The 18,526-nt window shown below is 39.3% G+C and overlaps 1 long non-coding RNA gene across 1 annotated transcript; it reads right to left on the reverse strand.

Moving 5' to 3' along the window:
- Window positions 1–14,309: 14,309 nt before the first annotated feature.
- Window positions 14,310–18,085, reverse strand: LOC118486672. The gene is made up of 4 exons (XR_004879416.1): window positions 17,863–18,085; window positions 16,386–16,628; window positions 15,858–16,013; window positions 14,310–15,582 (listed from the first exon to the last, which is right to left on the reverse strand). It is a non-coding gene; the product is annotated as an uncharacterized LOC118486672 (long non-coding RNA).
- Between the last annotated feature and the right edge of the window lie 441 nt (window positions 18,086–18,526).

Consider the following 18,526-nt stretch of genomic DNA (forward strand, 5'->3'; position numbering starts at 1 on the left):
ATTAGACAATGCCTCCTCGACGTGAAGCACAATCTTTCACTATTGAAGAAATCGCAGCCCTGGTCTCTCAGCAAGTGGTTGCTGTGCTTCCAGGCGTTGTAACCCAAGTCCACGAGATATTCAACAACAATGCGCCGTGTAACTTCAAGAGCTTCAATTCTGCTAAGCCTCTAAAGTTTTCTGGGTCGCAAGGAGCAACTGCGCTCTTGCAGTGGTTTGAGAGTATCGAGAGCATATTCAGACACGTCCAGTGTCCGAATGCGCGGAAGGTTGAATTTGCTTCAAGTGTGTTTGAGAAGCGAGCGCTTACCTGGTGGAATGGTATTATACGTGATAGGGGTGCCGAAGTGGCATTGGCACAAACGTGGGATGAGCTTCGGGCTCTCATGATGAAAGAGTTTTGTCCCCGTCACGAGATTCGGGCTTTGGAGCGAGAGTTTGACGATTTAAAACAAGATGGGGCTGAACACCGTGCGTACACGGATCATTTTGAGGAACTCAGTCTATTGTGTCCCACCATGGTTACCCTTCTGGAGAAGGCAATCGAGAGATATATCGATGGTTTACCCGATTCTATTCTAGATATTGTGACCGGTGTTAACCCTACTACCCTTCGTCAAGCGATCGAGTTGTCTGCTACCCTGACTGAATCTCAAGTCAGGAAGGGTAAACTCACCCGCAAGGGTGATAAAAAGAAGGTGACCGATTCTACGAAAGACAAGAAAAAGGGTAAGGGTAAGGAAGGTGAGACGACAAAGAAGTCGAGGAAGCGGAAGGATGCTCAGAATTTCGCTGTAACGGCACAGACTGATCAGAACCCACCGGCTCTACCTCCTGTGAAAAAGGCGTATGCTGGTACCGCACCTCATTGTTCTCGCTGCAACGGTCATCATGTTGCACAGCAAGCTTGTAAGCAATGTACGACGTGTGGTAAGCTTGGGCATTTGGCCAATATTTGTCGTCTGGGACAAAATCAGGTTGCTCACGTTCAAACTCCGGTTCAAGGGAATGCTGCGAGATTCCCATCGGGTTCATGTTTCAACTGTGGAGAGTTTGGTCACTTCCGCAACAACTGTCCAAGACTGGTGAATGCAAACGCGAATGCTAATGCAAACCCAAATGTGAACGTCAACGTCAATGTGAATCCAGCACGTGGGCGAGTGTATAACATCAATGAGGCAATCAACGATGCAGCAGTGAATGATTAGTATTTTGTATTTCCTCCGGTTGTTATCTTTTAACATTTAAAGACAATGCGGTTGTTATATAAATAAAAATTTATGGTTTTTATTTTTGTGAACCAATGCAATTATATGAATGTTTGATGCAACCTTATGATGTCAATACAAAAATAAACCACTCGTGTGGTTTTGTCATTTTTTTTATGATCACTTGTGATCCCCCCCCTAGAACCTTAAACGTCCGTTTCTTTTAAGCAACAAAAGCCTAAACTATCTACGATAAAGATATGTTTCTTTCCTAGCACATGTCACCGAGGAGAAAGTCAAGAGCAAGCGTATTCAGGATATTCCGATTGTTCGGGAGTATCCAAAAGTGTTTTCTGATGAACTGCCTGGTTTGCCTCCAGTTCGTCAAGTCCAGTTTCATTTTAACCTTGTACCCAAATGCCAACCCAATTGCAAAAGCGCCTTATCGTCTTGCACCGTCAGAGATGCAAGAGTTTTCGAAACAGTTTCAAGAGTTATCTGATAAAGGATTCATCCGTCCGAACTTTTCTCCCTGGGGAGCTCCTGTCCTCTTCGTGAAAAAGAAAGATGGGTCTTTTTGAATGTGTATCGATTATCGTGGGCTTGATAAGCTTACCGTCAAGGATCGATATCGCCTACCTCGAATTGATGATCTCTTTGATCAGCTGCAAGGTGCTTCATGCTTCTCAAAAATCGACCTGCGTTCTGGGTATCATCAACTTCGTGTTCTCGAAGAAGATATTCCCAAAACTGCTTTCCGCATATGGTATGGGCATTATGAGTTCTCTGTCATGCCCTTTGGTTTGACAAATGCTCCAGCCATCTTTATGGACTTAATAAATAGGGTCTATAAACCTTATTTAGACAAGTTCATCATTGTGTTCATCGACGATATTTTTTTTCTATTCGAAGTCTCGCGCCGAGCACGAGCAAAACCTTTGCTTAACATTGGAACTCCTGAAGAAGGAACAACTTTTTGCTAAATTATCCAAGTGTGAATTCTGGCTTAAAGAAGTTCAATTCTTGGGTCATATAGTCAATGAGCAGGGTATTCATGTGGATCCATCCAAGATTGTTGCTATTAAAGACTAGAATACACCAACAACACCAACAGAGATTCGACCTTCTCTTGGTCTTGCTGGGTATTATCGTTGATTCATTTCAAAATTTTCAAAGATCGCGGCTCCACTCACTGCTTTGACTAAAAAGAAAAAGCCTTTTTGAGTGGTGACCCAAACAAGAAGAAGCGCTCCAAACGCTATTTAATCTTCAAACTCGTGTTCTTCAAGCTCAGCAATTTTGTGTTTCACAAAATTTGATAGATAAGGAATTGCCACGTCAACTTGAGCTTAAGCTCGAAGCGAAGGACGATTGGGTTGCTCTATTTCAAGGATCGTTTGTGGATTCCAAAACAAGACGACCTTCGCACCTTGGTAAGGGACGAATCTCGCAAGTCTCGATATTCTATCCATCCTGGTGCTGATAAAGTGTACAAGGATCTTCGTACTCAGTGCTAGTGGCCTAGTATGAAAAAGGATGTTGCCTTGTATGTATCAAAATGCCTAACTTGTCTTAAATTCAGGGCTGAACATCAAGGACCTTCTTGTTTGCTTGTACAACCAGAGATACTGGTTTGGAAGTAGGAGAGCCTTGCGATGGATCTCATCACTAAGTTACCATGTACATCTAAAGGTCACGATGCTATTTGGGTTGTTATCGATCGATTAATGAAATCAGCTAATTTTATTCCAATTCGCAAGGTTCTATCTGCTGATAAACTTGCAAAGATTTATGTTGATGAGATTGTATCACGACATGGTGTTCCTTTGGATATTCACCCGACTTTTTACATGTCCAATTTGCGAAAGTGTTTAGCTGACGCTGATCTTCACATTCCTCTCGAAGAGATCCGAATCGATGAAACGATGCACTTTGTCGAGAAACCTGTGGAAATCGTGGGCCGTACTTTCAAACAGTTGAAGAACAAATGGATTCGATTGGTAAAAAAAATCGCTGGGAATCCAAACGTGGCCCAGAATTTACTTGGGAATGTGAGGACTAGATGAAGGCGAAATATCCGCATTTGTTTTCACAAGCTTCCTCTAGTTAAAATTTCGGGACGAAATTTCCTGAAGTAGGGGAGACTGTGACAACTGTGTTCTGTAGTCGTGGTTCAATATAAAACAATGTTGGTTATCAACAAAACAATGTGCTTTGATGTTATTATATGTGTTTTTGTGTTATTATGTGAGTATTTGTGTTTGGTGATTTTGCAATTTTATTCGATTCCGATTTCAAGCTCTAAATCGCTTTCTGGAAGGTTATATGCGCACAGATGCGTAAATATAACCAGTTTAATGCAACAAACACTCCGGAATAGTGAAATAGGCGTAACATACCTTAAATAACCTCCACATAACTTAGAAATAAGTTTTGGATGGTTTGGTGTGTTGAAATCAAGTTTGTTCGATCGCAGGGACTATTTATGTCAAACTGCAAAACTATACCGATTTGTATGGTAACGAACATTCCGGAACTTGGTCATAAGTTAAACATACCCTAAATAACCTTTACATAGCTTAGAAATAGGCTTTGAGGGGTTCGGTATGCTAAAACAAACTTTATTGATCGATAGGGACTAAAAGCGTCAAAAAGTGCACAAGTTTGCACTTTCGCGCATATTTTACGTTCTGAATATATCCGGACATCCAAAAATTTATGTAAGCATTAAAATATTTTATTTTAATGTTTGGCATGATAAAATTCCTTCCGTCGCTTAATTTGGATCATTTTTGCGTTCGTTACGACTTCCGTCGTAATTAACCGAACAACGCAACCGTACGACCAAACAAACCGACATCCGAGATGTTTTTGAGCATGTTTTGAGTTCCCTATACTTTAACTTCATTTTAGAGCCTTGAAATGAGGTTAACGGGGTTTAAACGCATCGAAAAAAGGCCTTAAACATGTGCAGGGACCAAAACTGTAATTTTTGAAACTTTTCCGAAACTGGCACTTGCTAGCGCTGCGCGAGCACCAACTGCTCTTCTCGTAGCGCTACGCGAGCACCTCATCTGGGCAGAAAGTTGATTTTCTGCATTTTTCAGCAATGAGGTCGAACTTGGGGGTCTAATTTGTAACTTTTTCAATACCGTTTGCTGGTTTTGGGGCACCCCTAGTATCCCAAAACCATGGGCCACATGTGTACGATCCAGATCGAAGCTCAATCTTCGAGAAACGATCCTAACGGTTCTTGAATTCCTATAAATACCCCTCACCGTTCACTTGCAAAAGCCACTTGATTTCTTGAGATTTCTCTAAGTTGGAGTGCTAAACCACATCATACCTGAGAATACTTGAGAAATCAAAGCTTGCGGGGACCCTTTGTAAGTATTCTTTCGTTCTTTTCATTCATTTCTATCATTAAAGCCAAACTGCGTTTGACTTTCTGCATTGACCAGTTTATGGTCAACGCAAAGTTCGTTTGAACTTCATAACGTGAGTGTAATCACGATGGTTATAGTCCCTAGTGACTATACGTACTGATTACCACGTTATCTAGGCTCAGTGACGAGTCGTAGTTTCGGCCAAAATGCGTTTTCTCGCGTATTTTGTAACCAAACTACTCTAGGGTATTAAAACCATTTGTTTTAATACCAAACCTGTTTTCTAACTTTGTTAAACATGTTTCGACATGTTTAGCTCGTCACTTTTAGTTTAGTGCTTGTGTAGAGTCGTAAGTCAAGCGGACTAAACACTCGCTTAGACTTTCGAACACGACCCGTTTGGTCGATCATTAGGATCCGACCAAACATGTTTAGTGACCATAGTAGCATAGGGAATAACCTTCCGAGGTTATACCTTATGTTCACCTAGTTTAAGTAGTTGTATGATAAGTAGTTTATATGTCGTAGGTAAATTACCAAAATGCCTTTTTCATACATAATTGGCAATTAAGCATATGTAACATAAACTTTTGTCACGTAACTGGTTATGCAACATATTTAAACATGTTTTGGCATATAACACTTGTCATAGGACTAGTTAGACGTCTCGAATGCGCTTTTGCGTGCACGACGCGTTAAAGTAGCACGAGCTACCTTAATGGGTCGCGATGGGTCGAAAGCACTTAGGTTAGGTTTCAATTTAGGATGTAGGCTTTGTTAAACCATATCACATGAGTTCCAACACTCATTTGGTTTACAAGACTTCATTCTATCCGATCTTCCAATTTAGGCGTCTACTGTTTGCTAGTGGTACGATTACTAGGTGCTACGTGATTCCTTTGGTTTGCTTGAGGTTGTTTGAAGTTCTATTGATTGAGGATACTTTGCACTTCATTTGAGTACAGAGTTCCCCTATTTTACTGTTTTTAAATGTTTTTGGGTGATTCATATGTACGAAATGTTTTAAAGGTTTAAACGATGGTTTCAAAAACGATTAAAACGATTTTTACTAAACTAATAACGATTTCAATAATGTGAACAAAACTTGATGGTTGTAGTTACATAACAAATGACATTCATTAGCATTGATCAAGCCGACCAGTATTAGGTTATGGTACCATAGGATCTGACAAATCCCGTTACTTTACTACACCCATGGTTATGTGTGGGGGTTGTGGGTAGCGACTGAATCTGATGTTTGTTAACTTACCCTTTGGTGGTTTGTTAATTCGAGAAGCGAGAAGCGAGGTGATCGAGTCATGAAGGTTTAAATGTTGTTAGCGAGACGACCATAAATAGTTTTTCACAAGTTAAAACGAGGATGATTTAAACGATTTTAAACGAGTTAAACATTTCGAAACGATTTTAACAAGTTAAACGATTTGGGTGAACGATTGGTTTTTGGTTAGTGTTTAGATAACGGGATGGGTGTAATGTGATGAAAGCATGGTGGATACGCCGCTGGTACTTCCTATATATAAGTGTTTTCAACATATTACATACCGTGGTGTTATTTAGTTCCCTTGGGTAAAGGACTTTGAAACGATGTCACACAAATGATGTTTTCTAAAGGATATAAACCATACGAGTTTTTAACAAATTTATACAAGATGTTTTACAAGTTGGTTTTTCTAAAACAAATGTTTTTGGGGTTAAAAAGCATGGCTACGAGATTTTATAAACCATAATCAACTTGATTTGAGTTGGTTAACTATGTTGCAATACATTTTTCAAAACAAGGTTTGTATTTTGACTCTTGTAGTCTAATAAAGTACTGCAACATATAAACGAGCCATGATTCTGATACTCTTATAAAACCTATGTACTCGCCAGCATTTCTTTGCTGACTAAGTTTTTACATATGTTTCAGGTGTTGCTGCTTGATTGATTTCTAGGATGCATGCGTCACTTAGGATCTGGACGAGGCCTTAGTGACATAATAACTATGATAGACGATATAAAACTTGTTTGTTCTATGTGTTAAGACAGTATAATGTTCAATCTTATCAATAAAACAAAACTATTTTGTATCCATGGTTGTGAAACAATAGCTTCTGTTGCAACACTCCCCGACGTTTTCGCCACGGTTTGTTGTCCTACGTGGTTGGGGTGTGACAATAGTATGAAGAGTTAATACTTTCACTCTTCAAATCCGGAGTAATCCCGTGATTCTGCGGAAGTGGGGTACCAATGGGCGTTGCATCTGACATCTGGAATCGGCTCAAGATGTCACCAACATATTTAGTCTAATGGATGAATATCCCAGACTCGGTTTGTTGAACTTGAAGGCCCAGAAAGAAATTCATTTCCGCCATTGCGCCCATCTCGAACTTTTCATGCATCACACACTCGAATTTCCTGCACAAAGAATCATTAGTTAAACCAAATATTATATCATCAGTGTATACCTGCACCAGCAGAAGGTCTCCATCTTGTTCCTTGATAAAGAGAGTGCAATCAATGAGACCTCGTCGAAATCCATTCTCTAGTAGATAGTTGGATAAGGTTGCATACCAATCCCTAGGTGCTTGATGTAAACCATAAAGACCTTTGTTGAGCAACCAAACCCGATCGGGGTGAATAGGATCTTCAAAACCTGGAGGTTGTTCGACGTGCACCTTTTCTTGAACCACACTGTGAAGGAAAGCACTTTTGACATCCATCTGGTAGACTTTGAATCCTTTGAATGAAGCATAAGCTAGAAAGATCTGAATAGCTTCCAGACGTGCAACCGGTGCATAAACTCCATTGTAGTCAACGCCTTCGATCTGGCGAAATCCCTGAACAACCAATCTCGCCTTGTTTTGAATGACTACTCCATGATCGTCCTTCTTGCATTTGTAAGCCCAGCGTGTGCCAATTTTCGTGTAGTTCTCCGGCCTTTCAACAATTTTCCAAACACCAAGCTTTTGAAGTTGCTGTAGTTCATCCTGCATGGCTTCAACCCAAGAATTATCCTTTAAGGCTTCCTTCCAAGATTTCGGTTCTTCTTGTGAAATGTAACACGCGAAGGACCAATCATTTTGAAGACCAGATTCTCTAATGGCTGAATATAAACCAGCATTCTGGTTGTTTCTCAACTGATTACGCGTCTATACACCGCATTGGAGATCTCCTATAATGCTCTGCTGTGGATGGATATCGTGAATCCTCATTTCAGGATTTTCAAGAACAGGAGCATTAATACCCAAATTATTAATATTAAGATCAACAACCAACTCCACACCAGGAATAGGCCTAGAAGTGGATGCATTCCCTTCAGCAGTATCAAAATTCTGCACATGAGGAGTTTCTACAGATGCGCCTCGAACAGGAGCAACTAGAGCTGAAGTGTCTTCAGTAGCATCTTGATATTCATCATATTCCGATAACTCATTGTAGTCAACAGCATCTTCAAATACCTCATTTTGAACCGTATTGTTAACCGAATTAGAACCTTGTGGGTTAACAATAATAGGTCTAACCAATAGCGAGCCAGCAGCGTTGTCACTATCAAATAACATTCTAGCAGCTGCAGATTCTTCATCAAAGGTTGGCAGATTAAAGGAGTCGAATAGTCCATCATAATCGAACATCCAAGGATCACCCGGAGCTCTAACAGGATTTGTATACCTTTGAATCCTTACTTCACTCCATAGCTCAGTCTTTTTGGTTGCCAGATTCCATACACAAAAATTCGGAGTAGCATATCCAAGGAAGAATCCCTCGATAGCTTTTGCGCCAAACTTTCCATCCGGCTCAATCATAGTGCATGGACCGCCAAAAGGTTCTAGGTAAGAAAGAACCGGTTTCCTTTTCTGTAGAAGTTTGAAACAAGTCTTGCCATGTCTCTTAACTGTAAGAACTCGGTTTAACGTGTAGCAAGCAGTCGACACGGCCTCCCCCAGAACTGAACAGTAAGTCCCGACTCTACCAACATCGTTCTTGCAGTTTCAATTATCGTCCGATTCTTCCTCTCCACGACACCGTTTTGCTGTGGAGTGTAGCAAGAACTGTATTCATGAAGAATGCCCTTAGAAGTACAGAACTCATCCATCACACGGTTTTTGAACTCAGTTCCATTGTCGCTTCGGATCCTCTTCACTTTCAACATGTATAAATTTTCCAGCATAGTAAGAAGATCCTTGAGGATTCCAGGAGTGTCACTCTTGTGTGCCATAAAAGCTACCCAAGAAAATCTAGACTAGTCATCAGTAACTACCAGACAATAAGCATCGCCAAAGGTTGTCTTGTGTTTCATAGGTCCAAAGAGGTCCATATGAAGGCGTTCGAGAGGCATGCTAACAGTGTTGATTTTCTTCAAAGGGTGAGACTTCTTCGTTTGCTTCCCTTTCTGGCACGAAACACATATATCTTGTAGATGAAAACTTCTCACAGGCACACCATTCACAAGATTGTTTTTCACCAAATGGTTCATCTTAAGTGAATGTGCCCCATTCTTCTAGGCCAAGATATAGACTCCTTCTCTGTGGCTTTCGAGACAAAACATGTGACTTGCGCAGATGTCGTAATCGCTTGGCTCATATCAAGAATATAAAGATCATTAACTCTTGGAGCCGATAAGAGAATCCATTCTTTTGGAATTTTGAAACCAGGTTTCAGCACATAACAACCGACATCATCAAAATGCACGGTGAACTTCTTATCGCAGATTTGCAAAACACTTAGAAGATTATGATCAATTTGACGAACATAATTGATCTTATCGAAACATACAACACCATTGGAGATCATTCCCTCTCCAGTGATGTATCCGCCTTTGTCTCCAGCAAACGCGACATAGCCTCCTCTAATATATCTCACATCATACTGACGCCGTAAGTCGCCTGTCATGTGCCTAGATGCTCCACTGTCAACAATCCAATGACTGCTAACAGTTCCTCCTGGAACATCCTGCACATATCATCCAATGATCATTTGAGGATGGGGACCCAATCCTTAGTGGTCTTGGGTCGTCCCTGAGCATCAAGAAAAGTGATCTCGATTTCCTGATGATTTTGTAACACAACACCTCCCCTGAACTTTCACCCATCTTAGGTCTCCAAGTTTGATTTTGTTTACCAGTTTGGTTTTTATGAAAAGATTTCGAAACCTCTGGTTTTAACGATTTTGTTGAACTTGGTTCCCTATTAATTGATTTGACTTCTGATTTTAAAGCCTTTTCAACTGCTTTCACATTTTGACGTCGTTGTTTCGTTTCTTGTTCCTTAATAGTTCTTTTATCATGTTTTGGTGAAATGGGACGACGTTGAGGGTGAACCTTTTCAGGTGGTGCTTTCTCAACAAATTTATCCTTGGGAGTGTTTGTATAATTTTTAATGATATGTCCAAACTCCCCACACTTAAAACATGTTCTCCTTTCAACAAACTTAGGAGAATCCGATCGACGAACAGATGTCAAACCCGTAGAACCTGAGGTACTTGCTTTTTCATCACACCCGTTTGTATGTTGAGTGTAATTGTTTTGGCTGTTACGCTTTAAAATCTTGACTTGTTGGACAAAATCGGTGTTTGATTTATTTTCAAAAGTCTCGATTTTATCAGTACCCTTCGATGCTACAAATTCGACATTACTGTTTTTCTTCTGGTAACGAGCTCCTTTTATTTCAAATCTTGATTTAGAAACGTTAGGCAGTTGAGCTCGTTGAATTGGTTGTTTACCCTTAAAAGCAATAGGTTGTTGCTTTGTCGGTTGTTTTTTATTTCCAAATTGCTTTTTGATTTCAGCTTTAGGAATTGGATCACATTGAGTTATAGTAACTCTCGGGATCGTCTTTCCCAAAAACTTGATTGTGTGATCTTCAAAAACTTTGTCAATCGAAGATGGATTGACATTTTTTATTGGAAAATCATTTTCTGAATAAATTTTAACATCCCCGACCAAAGTATACAACACGTTGTTGCTCTTAACAACAGACACACATTCCTTGTCATCCTTGACATCTTTGATAGGATCTATCACTTGTTTGACAACTGGTTGAACATCAGAAGTAGGAGGATCACAAAGAATGTAATTCTCAATTGGAATTTCTACTCCTTTCATTTTATCAAGTGATTTATCCTGATCGCTCATATCTAATTCATCATCCGACGACTCATAGTCCTCAATAATTGGAGCACTTTACTCGAGGAACTGTCCAATTTGAACCCTAGGCCAGTAGTAACATCCTCATAATCAAGAGGCACACTGGGTTCAAAATGTGACATTTCTTCTTCATCGGGCATATGAGTATAGTTGTGTCTCAATGGGGGCGGACACTTCTTATACCCAACACCTTTCTTGTTTCCCTTCAGTTGCTGAGCGTCAATGATGTGATCGAGCACATATCGGGAGTTAGAATAACTCTCAAATTTGAGCTTGATTGCATCATGCTCGCATTTAGCAATGGCTAGCTCCGTTTTGGTTTCCTCGATGATATTAAAGTAATTGTTAATACCAATTTGTTTATTGTAAATAGTTTTGGTCAATTCGGAAACACTTTTCTTTAAGGTTTCAATTACAGATTTAAAATCCTTTTCGTTTCTAGCTAAAGCCATATTTGCCTCTTTGCACTTAGACATCTCAATAACCAAACTTTGATTATGACTATGAACCTTTTTCAGATTCAAGCTTCAAATCTGCACAAGCATTAGAAACACTAGGAGTAGGAGTTTCAGATTTTACCTAACTGGTAGAGGCTGAGACATTTGCCTTAAAGGCATTCTGATAAGAAAAAGATCCGTCTTCAGAGAAAAACTTCCCCATTTCTTTAGATGCTATAGCAGCCTTCTTGATCAGAACAGATTTCTAACACTTCAACTCTTCTGCTTCATTCAATAAATCATCAACATCAGAACTCTCTTCTTCCTTCACATCAGATTCCGAATTATAACCGCCTGAATTAGAACTTTCATCATCAGAACTCCCGGTATAACCCGAACTGTCGTCACTTTCAGAAAATTCTTCCTTGTGAACGTGCTTGATGTGATTGATGATCTTTGCATAACACGCGGTTCCTCCTCCTTCTTGATCACCTTCCACAAATTGTACAGACCAATTACACCCTTCATCAGCTTGGACAACTAATGCTCTGGTGGTGTTTGAAGGTCCAGACTGATTCTATTCTGGTTGTTGTTCACCGCTACCATCCTTCTTTCACGATTGTCTTGATTGGTATTGGAAGTACTCGTCTGATTTCTGAATGGGTTCTGATTGCCTTGTCTGCTCGGTCGGGTGCACTCACGTTTGAAGTGACCCTTTTTGCCACAATTGAAACATGTAACCGCATCCTTATCAAATCCTTACTTCGTAACCTTCTTACTTTCCAACGAAGTTCTTCCCGTTCGACTCATGTAATCCTTCGCCCTTCTAACAGCACTTGCGAACGTCCACTTTATATCCATCAACTCCATTTCATCCCGGTCGATTTGTTGATAATCTTCATTGGTCAAATTAATGTTTCCAATTTGACCTGCGACCAAACCACAGTAGGCACTGACCATTGTATTAATGAGTTCCATATGCTCCTTTGCTAGTTCAATGCTAACTTTCGAGAGGTTTGATATATCAACTCTGACTGTGTTGGGATTTTGGGGTGGAGGATTGTTGGTATAACAAGCTTGCTGTTATTGTTTTTGTTGTTGTTGTGGTTGGGCTTGTGGTTGAGATTGTGGAAGATAAGCACTTGGATCAAACTGTGGTTGAGTAGTGGTAACTTGAGGTGGAGGTTGGGGTTTTGGTAGCCATGCACTCGGATCTGGTTTAGAAAAAGCATGAGCTTGAGCAATCGTATGCACTAGCGGATGATGGGCACTCAGATCGAAAACTAGAGGTGGAGCTGATTGTGGAAATGGAAAAGAGCTTGTATTTGACATAAACGCCGTTTGTAGCTTCGGTTGTTGTACAGAACTGGAACTAGCTGCAGGATTAAAACCTCCTAGATACATTTCCGTGTTTTGAGGAAGTGCTATCCTTTCAGCTTTGCGGATTTCCTCGTCATTTTTATGCTCTAACTTCTGAACGAACTCATAGATACTAACAGCATCCAAGATGCCCGTATGCTTTAAAAGTTCAATGAAAGGACTCCACTTTGGAGGTAGAGCATCAGCAAACCGTGCAACCATCTCCTGTTGAGTTGCAAGAACAACATAAGAATACATTTCACTAATCAAATGATAAAAACAAGTAGTCGTATCATTTAGGGTTTCATTTTCCAAGAATTGAAATGATTCAAATTCTTTCTTCAACAAATCATGGCGTGTCTTTCTAGTAGCCGCATTTCCTTCCCCTCTCGCTACCAAGGCATCCCATAAAGCTTTCGTGCTTGTACAGTAAGCGAATCGATGATAGATTTCTTTGTGAAGCGCTTGTGTAAGAATAGCAAACGCCTTTCAAGATCATATGCCTTCTTGTCATCTTCTAACATATGAGCAAAACCCGCTGCACTTGATCCTGCTTCTTCGAGGGCAGTGTTGTATGGAGTAGTGAAACATGTCCATAATTCTGTGTTTTGCCCTAGAACGTATGTGTGAAAACGACCCTTCCATGATGGATAGTCGTTCATGTGATTCAGCTTTGGCGGGCGATTGTTGCTGTCTGTTTCACTCTCGCTAAGCAAAAGATTTTGAATGCTTTGATTCTGATTCGACACCAAAGCCCATTGACTTGCACTTATAGATTGCTGTGGAATTACATTCCTTAACCACGCGGCGGCGGAAGTCTGATCCTAAGCTGGTCGTGGGTCCGTACTCCAATCCCATGGACTTGTACTACTCATATTTGATATATGAATGATAATACCTGATTACACACTTGAAAACACAATGATAAATCACTTTTGCAAGTCCTCTGTTTAAAATTGACAATGGCCTCAACGAAACTCTCTCCACGAAACTCAGAAGTTTCGTCGAAGGGACTTTGACGAAACTCTAGGGGTTTCATTGAAGTTGCTTATGGCGAAACTATAGGGGTTTCGTCGGAAATCCTTGTGACGAAACTCAAGGGGTTTCGTTGTGTATAGGTTTCGTCGGGATAAGGTCTCAGACAGATGGTGAAAGTTGGTGAGATTTTTCAAAACAAATCTTTTCTTTTGACTGACAAGGTACACCCGATATCAACTCACAACATACCTATTTTACCAAACAAGTATGGTCACAATATTTTAAATCCAATTTCCAATTTCCTTTTAATTTTAAAGTCCAAGAATATCTATGAACACTTTGAAGGTTTTGATGAACTTCTTGAAGATATGAAGAACAAACTCAGAATATATGAACTTCCTGGTCAGTGAACAACTTTCCGAAACACGAAATTGCTTAAAACTTTCACTAAAACCCCGGTTTATCACGTGAACAATCAATCTAACAAGGTTTTTTATAAAACTTTTTAGCAATCAACAAGATCAACAGATTTTAAGAGGATTTTTCCAGAAATGTATAAACTTTTCAAGAACAATTTCCAGAAAAACAACAATAACCAATTTTAACACTTGATGAAAACCGAACTATGTTTGATTTTAAACAAGGATAAGAGCCAATGCTCTGATACCACTTGTAGGTCCCGATTTCTGAGGATCGAATACGAAACCGAATCCCTTGTTTATCACAAACACCGTTACGAGTGCGGAATCCTAGTGACTATGCCAAACCAAACATAGATAGTAATAACACGATATAACCAATGAATCACAGTCAATTGATTAACAGGATGAGAACAATGATCAAACAGATACACAAAAGTTTGACACTCATCTTTCAGACAGGGTATGCTCTCATAGTTTCAAAGTGAAACTATGTGTGGTTTATATAGCAGCCCAGGCCCATAACTCGACGAAACATCAATGGGCTTGACGAAACTTCATTTGGGCCTGACGAAACCTCCTGGACGATGAAACTCTAGGAGTTTCGTCACCCATCACGACGAAACTTGGGGTTTTGGTCATGAAGGATTTTCGTTATGTAGTGCTCGACGAAACCTAGGGTTTCGTCGAAGGCTGCATAAGCTGTTTGGTTTGCTGCAAACAAACAGTTTGCAGCAAAACACATAAACACACAAACATACATATAAACTTACATGCAACATGCATTGTTCATTAAACATTACATTTCAAACGAGACAAACTTTGTCGGACACTTAGATAGATAGGAGGATATCCAACTAAGGTCGACGGCGAATACAGACTCGATAATCATTAAAAAGACCGTATAAATACAACGTTAATTAAGACAAGTTACGGACACTAAAAATACGCATCAACAACTCCCCCTTGTCTGTTACTGTCTTCGGTCTTCAATCTTCTGTCTTCAGTGTTGCTCGGACCACGAACTACCGGCATGTATTCCACGATAGTAGCAGAAGCAAGCGACGCGCTGAAATCGCAACGCTTGATGCGCGTCCTTGTCTTCGTAAAAAATATCGTGCCGATATAACTTGTTGATGTCGGCCGCTGACATGTTCACGATCCACATCGGATCCAACATCCGGAAATTTTCATGATCGCCACTAAAAACGATCACCGCCTCGTGCGTATCTGAGTCGTAGCACCATAAAGCCATGTCTTCCAAAAAGTTCTGCTTCATCGGCATTAACAGGATCTTATCCATGACTTTCGCGCGCTGATACACAAGCTTGTAGCGCACCATGTTGGTCGCTGGATCTAAAGTGAACTTGATCTGCTGATAGATAGGGAACTGAGGCTTGTATGACTCGTCTTTCCAGCCTGAGTTTTTGTTCATCTTAATCTTGCGTGCGAACAATGTAGCTCCTTCGAAGTTTGGGCGATTAATGAGCTCAAGCTTCGTCAAAGCTGCAATATCGTAAAAAGGTAAAGACAATATGCTCAGCAATGATCAGAAATATTGAATATCGAATTCCCGCTTGATGGCTAGGCAGTGGATTTCCTTCATGAACATCCAGCAGAGAAAAGTCTCATCCCTTACTAAATAGTTGCCTGACATTAGTTGAGACGAAAATGAAACTAATTAGCTAAAATAACTAAATTTAAACCTTTTGACTAGAATGGTTATTTGAGTCAAACTACATGAACTAAAACATATTTAACTCATATATTAAGACATTTCCCCAAATAATTTCTTAAAAATAAAGAGGTACAAACAGAAATAGTTAGTATACATAACACTATCATCATCATCATCATACTCAGTATAACCAGCAATAGTAAAGCTAAGGTAGGGTCTAAGGAGGGTAAGATGTAGACAACCTTACCTCTACCCCATAGGAATAGAGAGGCTGCTTCCAGTGAGACCCCCAGCTCCATAGTAGTTTTGCATCAACCGTTGGACATAAGGCGCATAACACTCAGCAACTGGAACAAAAGCTGATTAGTGCATCTACCCCCTTGTCTTTCGGCTATCAACGCCACTACATGATGCGTGATTAACTTAGTATACAAAACACAATGCATTAATTTAACTACTTTTTAAAGAAAAATTTGTCTTCTTAAAATTAATTTTAAGAGATGAAAATAGAAATGTTTTTTAACGGAAAATTTGGATCATTGATGAACAACTAGAGTATCATCGCACACAATCCATTAGTTAAGGGCATGTTTGGGAGTGCTTATAAACTTCTTATTGACTTTTTGGAAAAGTCACTTTTCCCCTCACATACACCCTCATTGCCAAACATCATTTTGGAGTTATGGCTTTTCAAAAATCCAATAAGTTGTTTCAAAAAGCTTAGCCAAACATGCCCTAAACTAATCTTTGGGGAAAATTTGTCTTTTTCTCATACCATTTTTTCCAAAGGGCGATCATTCCTCATTGGCAATTCAATTCTCATTCCATACAGCACCGGCAAATCAATTCCAGATTGAATGCTTCATCGGTTCGACTTCTTGGCAATCATTGTAGTCGGTTTCACTACCACCTCCCGTCTCAAATGCTTAGATTATATAAAGCATCTGATAATGATGGTAAGTGCTAGAAACAAAACCCTAACTTCCAATCGATCTAAAATTGTTCTGATAATTGATACCTTTAAAAAAAGACAAAAGATCAAATACAAATATTTTTTAACATACAAAACGTACGAACGGAATATTTTGCTGAAAAAACGCGGTGATTTTTTCATAATTATTATTAATTATCAAAATTATTCTACAAATGATCCTGTAGAGTAATTTTGATCTTTGTAGAGTAATTTTGTAAAATGTGCTTGTAGAGTAATTTTGATCTTGTAGGGTAATTATCAAAATTACTCTACAAGTGTACCAAAATTATTCTGCATCAAAATTACTTTACAAAGTGAATCAAAATTACTCTTCAAGTTTATCAAACAACATAAAATTCAAAATTAATTTACAAATGATCCTGTAGAGTAATTTTGATCTTATATAGTAATTTTTGTAAAATTTTTTTAGCATTTAGTTATGGGGTTTAGCTTTATTTTAGTTTTTAGCATTTAGTTTCGGTAGGGGGGGGGGGGGAGGGGGTTAGGTTTTTTAAGTTTTAGGGGTTGGGGGGAGGGGGGAGGGGGTAGGGTTTTTTTATCAAAATTACTCTACATGAGCATTTGTAGAGTAATTTTGATAATTACCCTACAAGCAAATAATTACAAAAACGCCACCGCGTAAAGTAATTTTTGTAAAAATTTTTTAGCATTTAGTTATGGGGTTTAGCTTTATGGTTTAGTTTTTAGCATTTAGTTTCGGTGTGGGGGGTAGTTTTTTTGTTATCAAAATTACTCTAAAAGAACATTTTACAAAATTACTCTACAAGAGCATTTGTAGAGTAATTTTGATAATTACCCTACAAACAAATAATTACAAAAATGTCACCGCATTTTTTTGCTTTTTTTCATGCTATTCGTACGTTTAGTACGTTTAAAGAAAAAGAAGCCATGTCCCAACAACAGCAAGTCAGCAACGTATGTATAGTAAGGGCGGAAAGAAAACCCTCTCTTAGGGTTTATACAGTTGGTCTATCTGACGATGATTTCTACATATTTTATAGAGGGCTGAGGAACAAAACCTAGTGTAAGTTTTACTATGCTATATAATTGATCATGTTATTGTAATTTGATGAGTAATGGAGTTATTTTGTGTGATCCGTGTTACATTAATTAGTCCTCAATTTACAGATATGTTTATGTAGGATACATGCATTTTGTGAGGAGTTTTGCAGGTCCAATATTTTTTAGTCATCTATTTTCGACTTAAAAGATTGAACGATTGCTTTGATTATCCAGCTTAAAAAAACGAAATTATTACCTTAAAACAAGATTAAGAATTAACGTAGAGACATGGTGTTGGTGTGTTGCGATGAAACGATCACGACCCTGTTTCACTCAGAACATAGGCTGAAACTGCAGATTGTGGCACTATTAGCAGCAGCAGAGTGGGTTAATGTTGTCGGCAAACAGAAGTCCGAATTAAAATTTATCGGTTGGTTGATGATGATTTTCGAACAAGTTCATGCAAGAGAAATGTGAGGTACAGGATTAGATTAAAGCTTATTTGATTGAAGGGTTCAAAATGAACCTAATCTACTAAGATCTGTGTACCAAGCCACGTGTCACGGGAGAAGTTTGTTACAGGCATGTTGTACTTCATTTTGTATACATTTTTTATCATAATTTGTTGATTTCTGTGTAGGAGGAGCGGGCATCTTGTATTTGAAGGCCCAAGATCACGTAACAAAAAAGGCTTCACTAAAATAGCTCTAACATGGGCTACAGGTGTCCGTTTTGGGCGTGCGACCAGGCGAAACGATCGTGAGAATGAAGCCCATCTTTCTACAAACACCGTAGGTGGTTTGGGTCACCGTTCGGGCCCAAAAACGCTTATTTCCATGAGTTATTTATATTTTTATGTTTTTTAGAGATTTTCGTGGACTTTTATTTCGTTCTAGTTTTTGGCCCAAGTGTGTTTTGAG

The sequence above is a fragment of the Helianthus annuus genome, chromosome 2 (assembly GCF_002127325.2).
Source record: "Helianthus annuus cultivar XRQ/B chromosome 2, HanXRQr2.0-SUNRISE, whole genome shotgun sequence".
Classification (NCBI taxonomy): domain Eukaryota; kingdom Viridiplantae; phylum Streptophyta; class Magnoliopsida; order Asterales; family Asteraceae; genus Helianthus; species Helianthus annuus.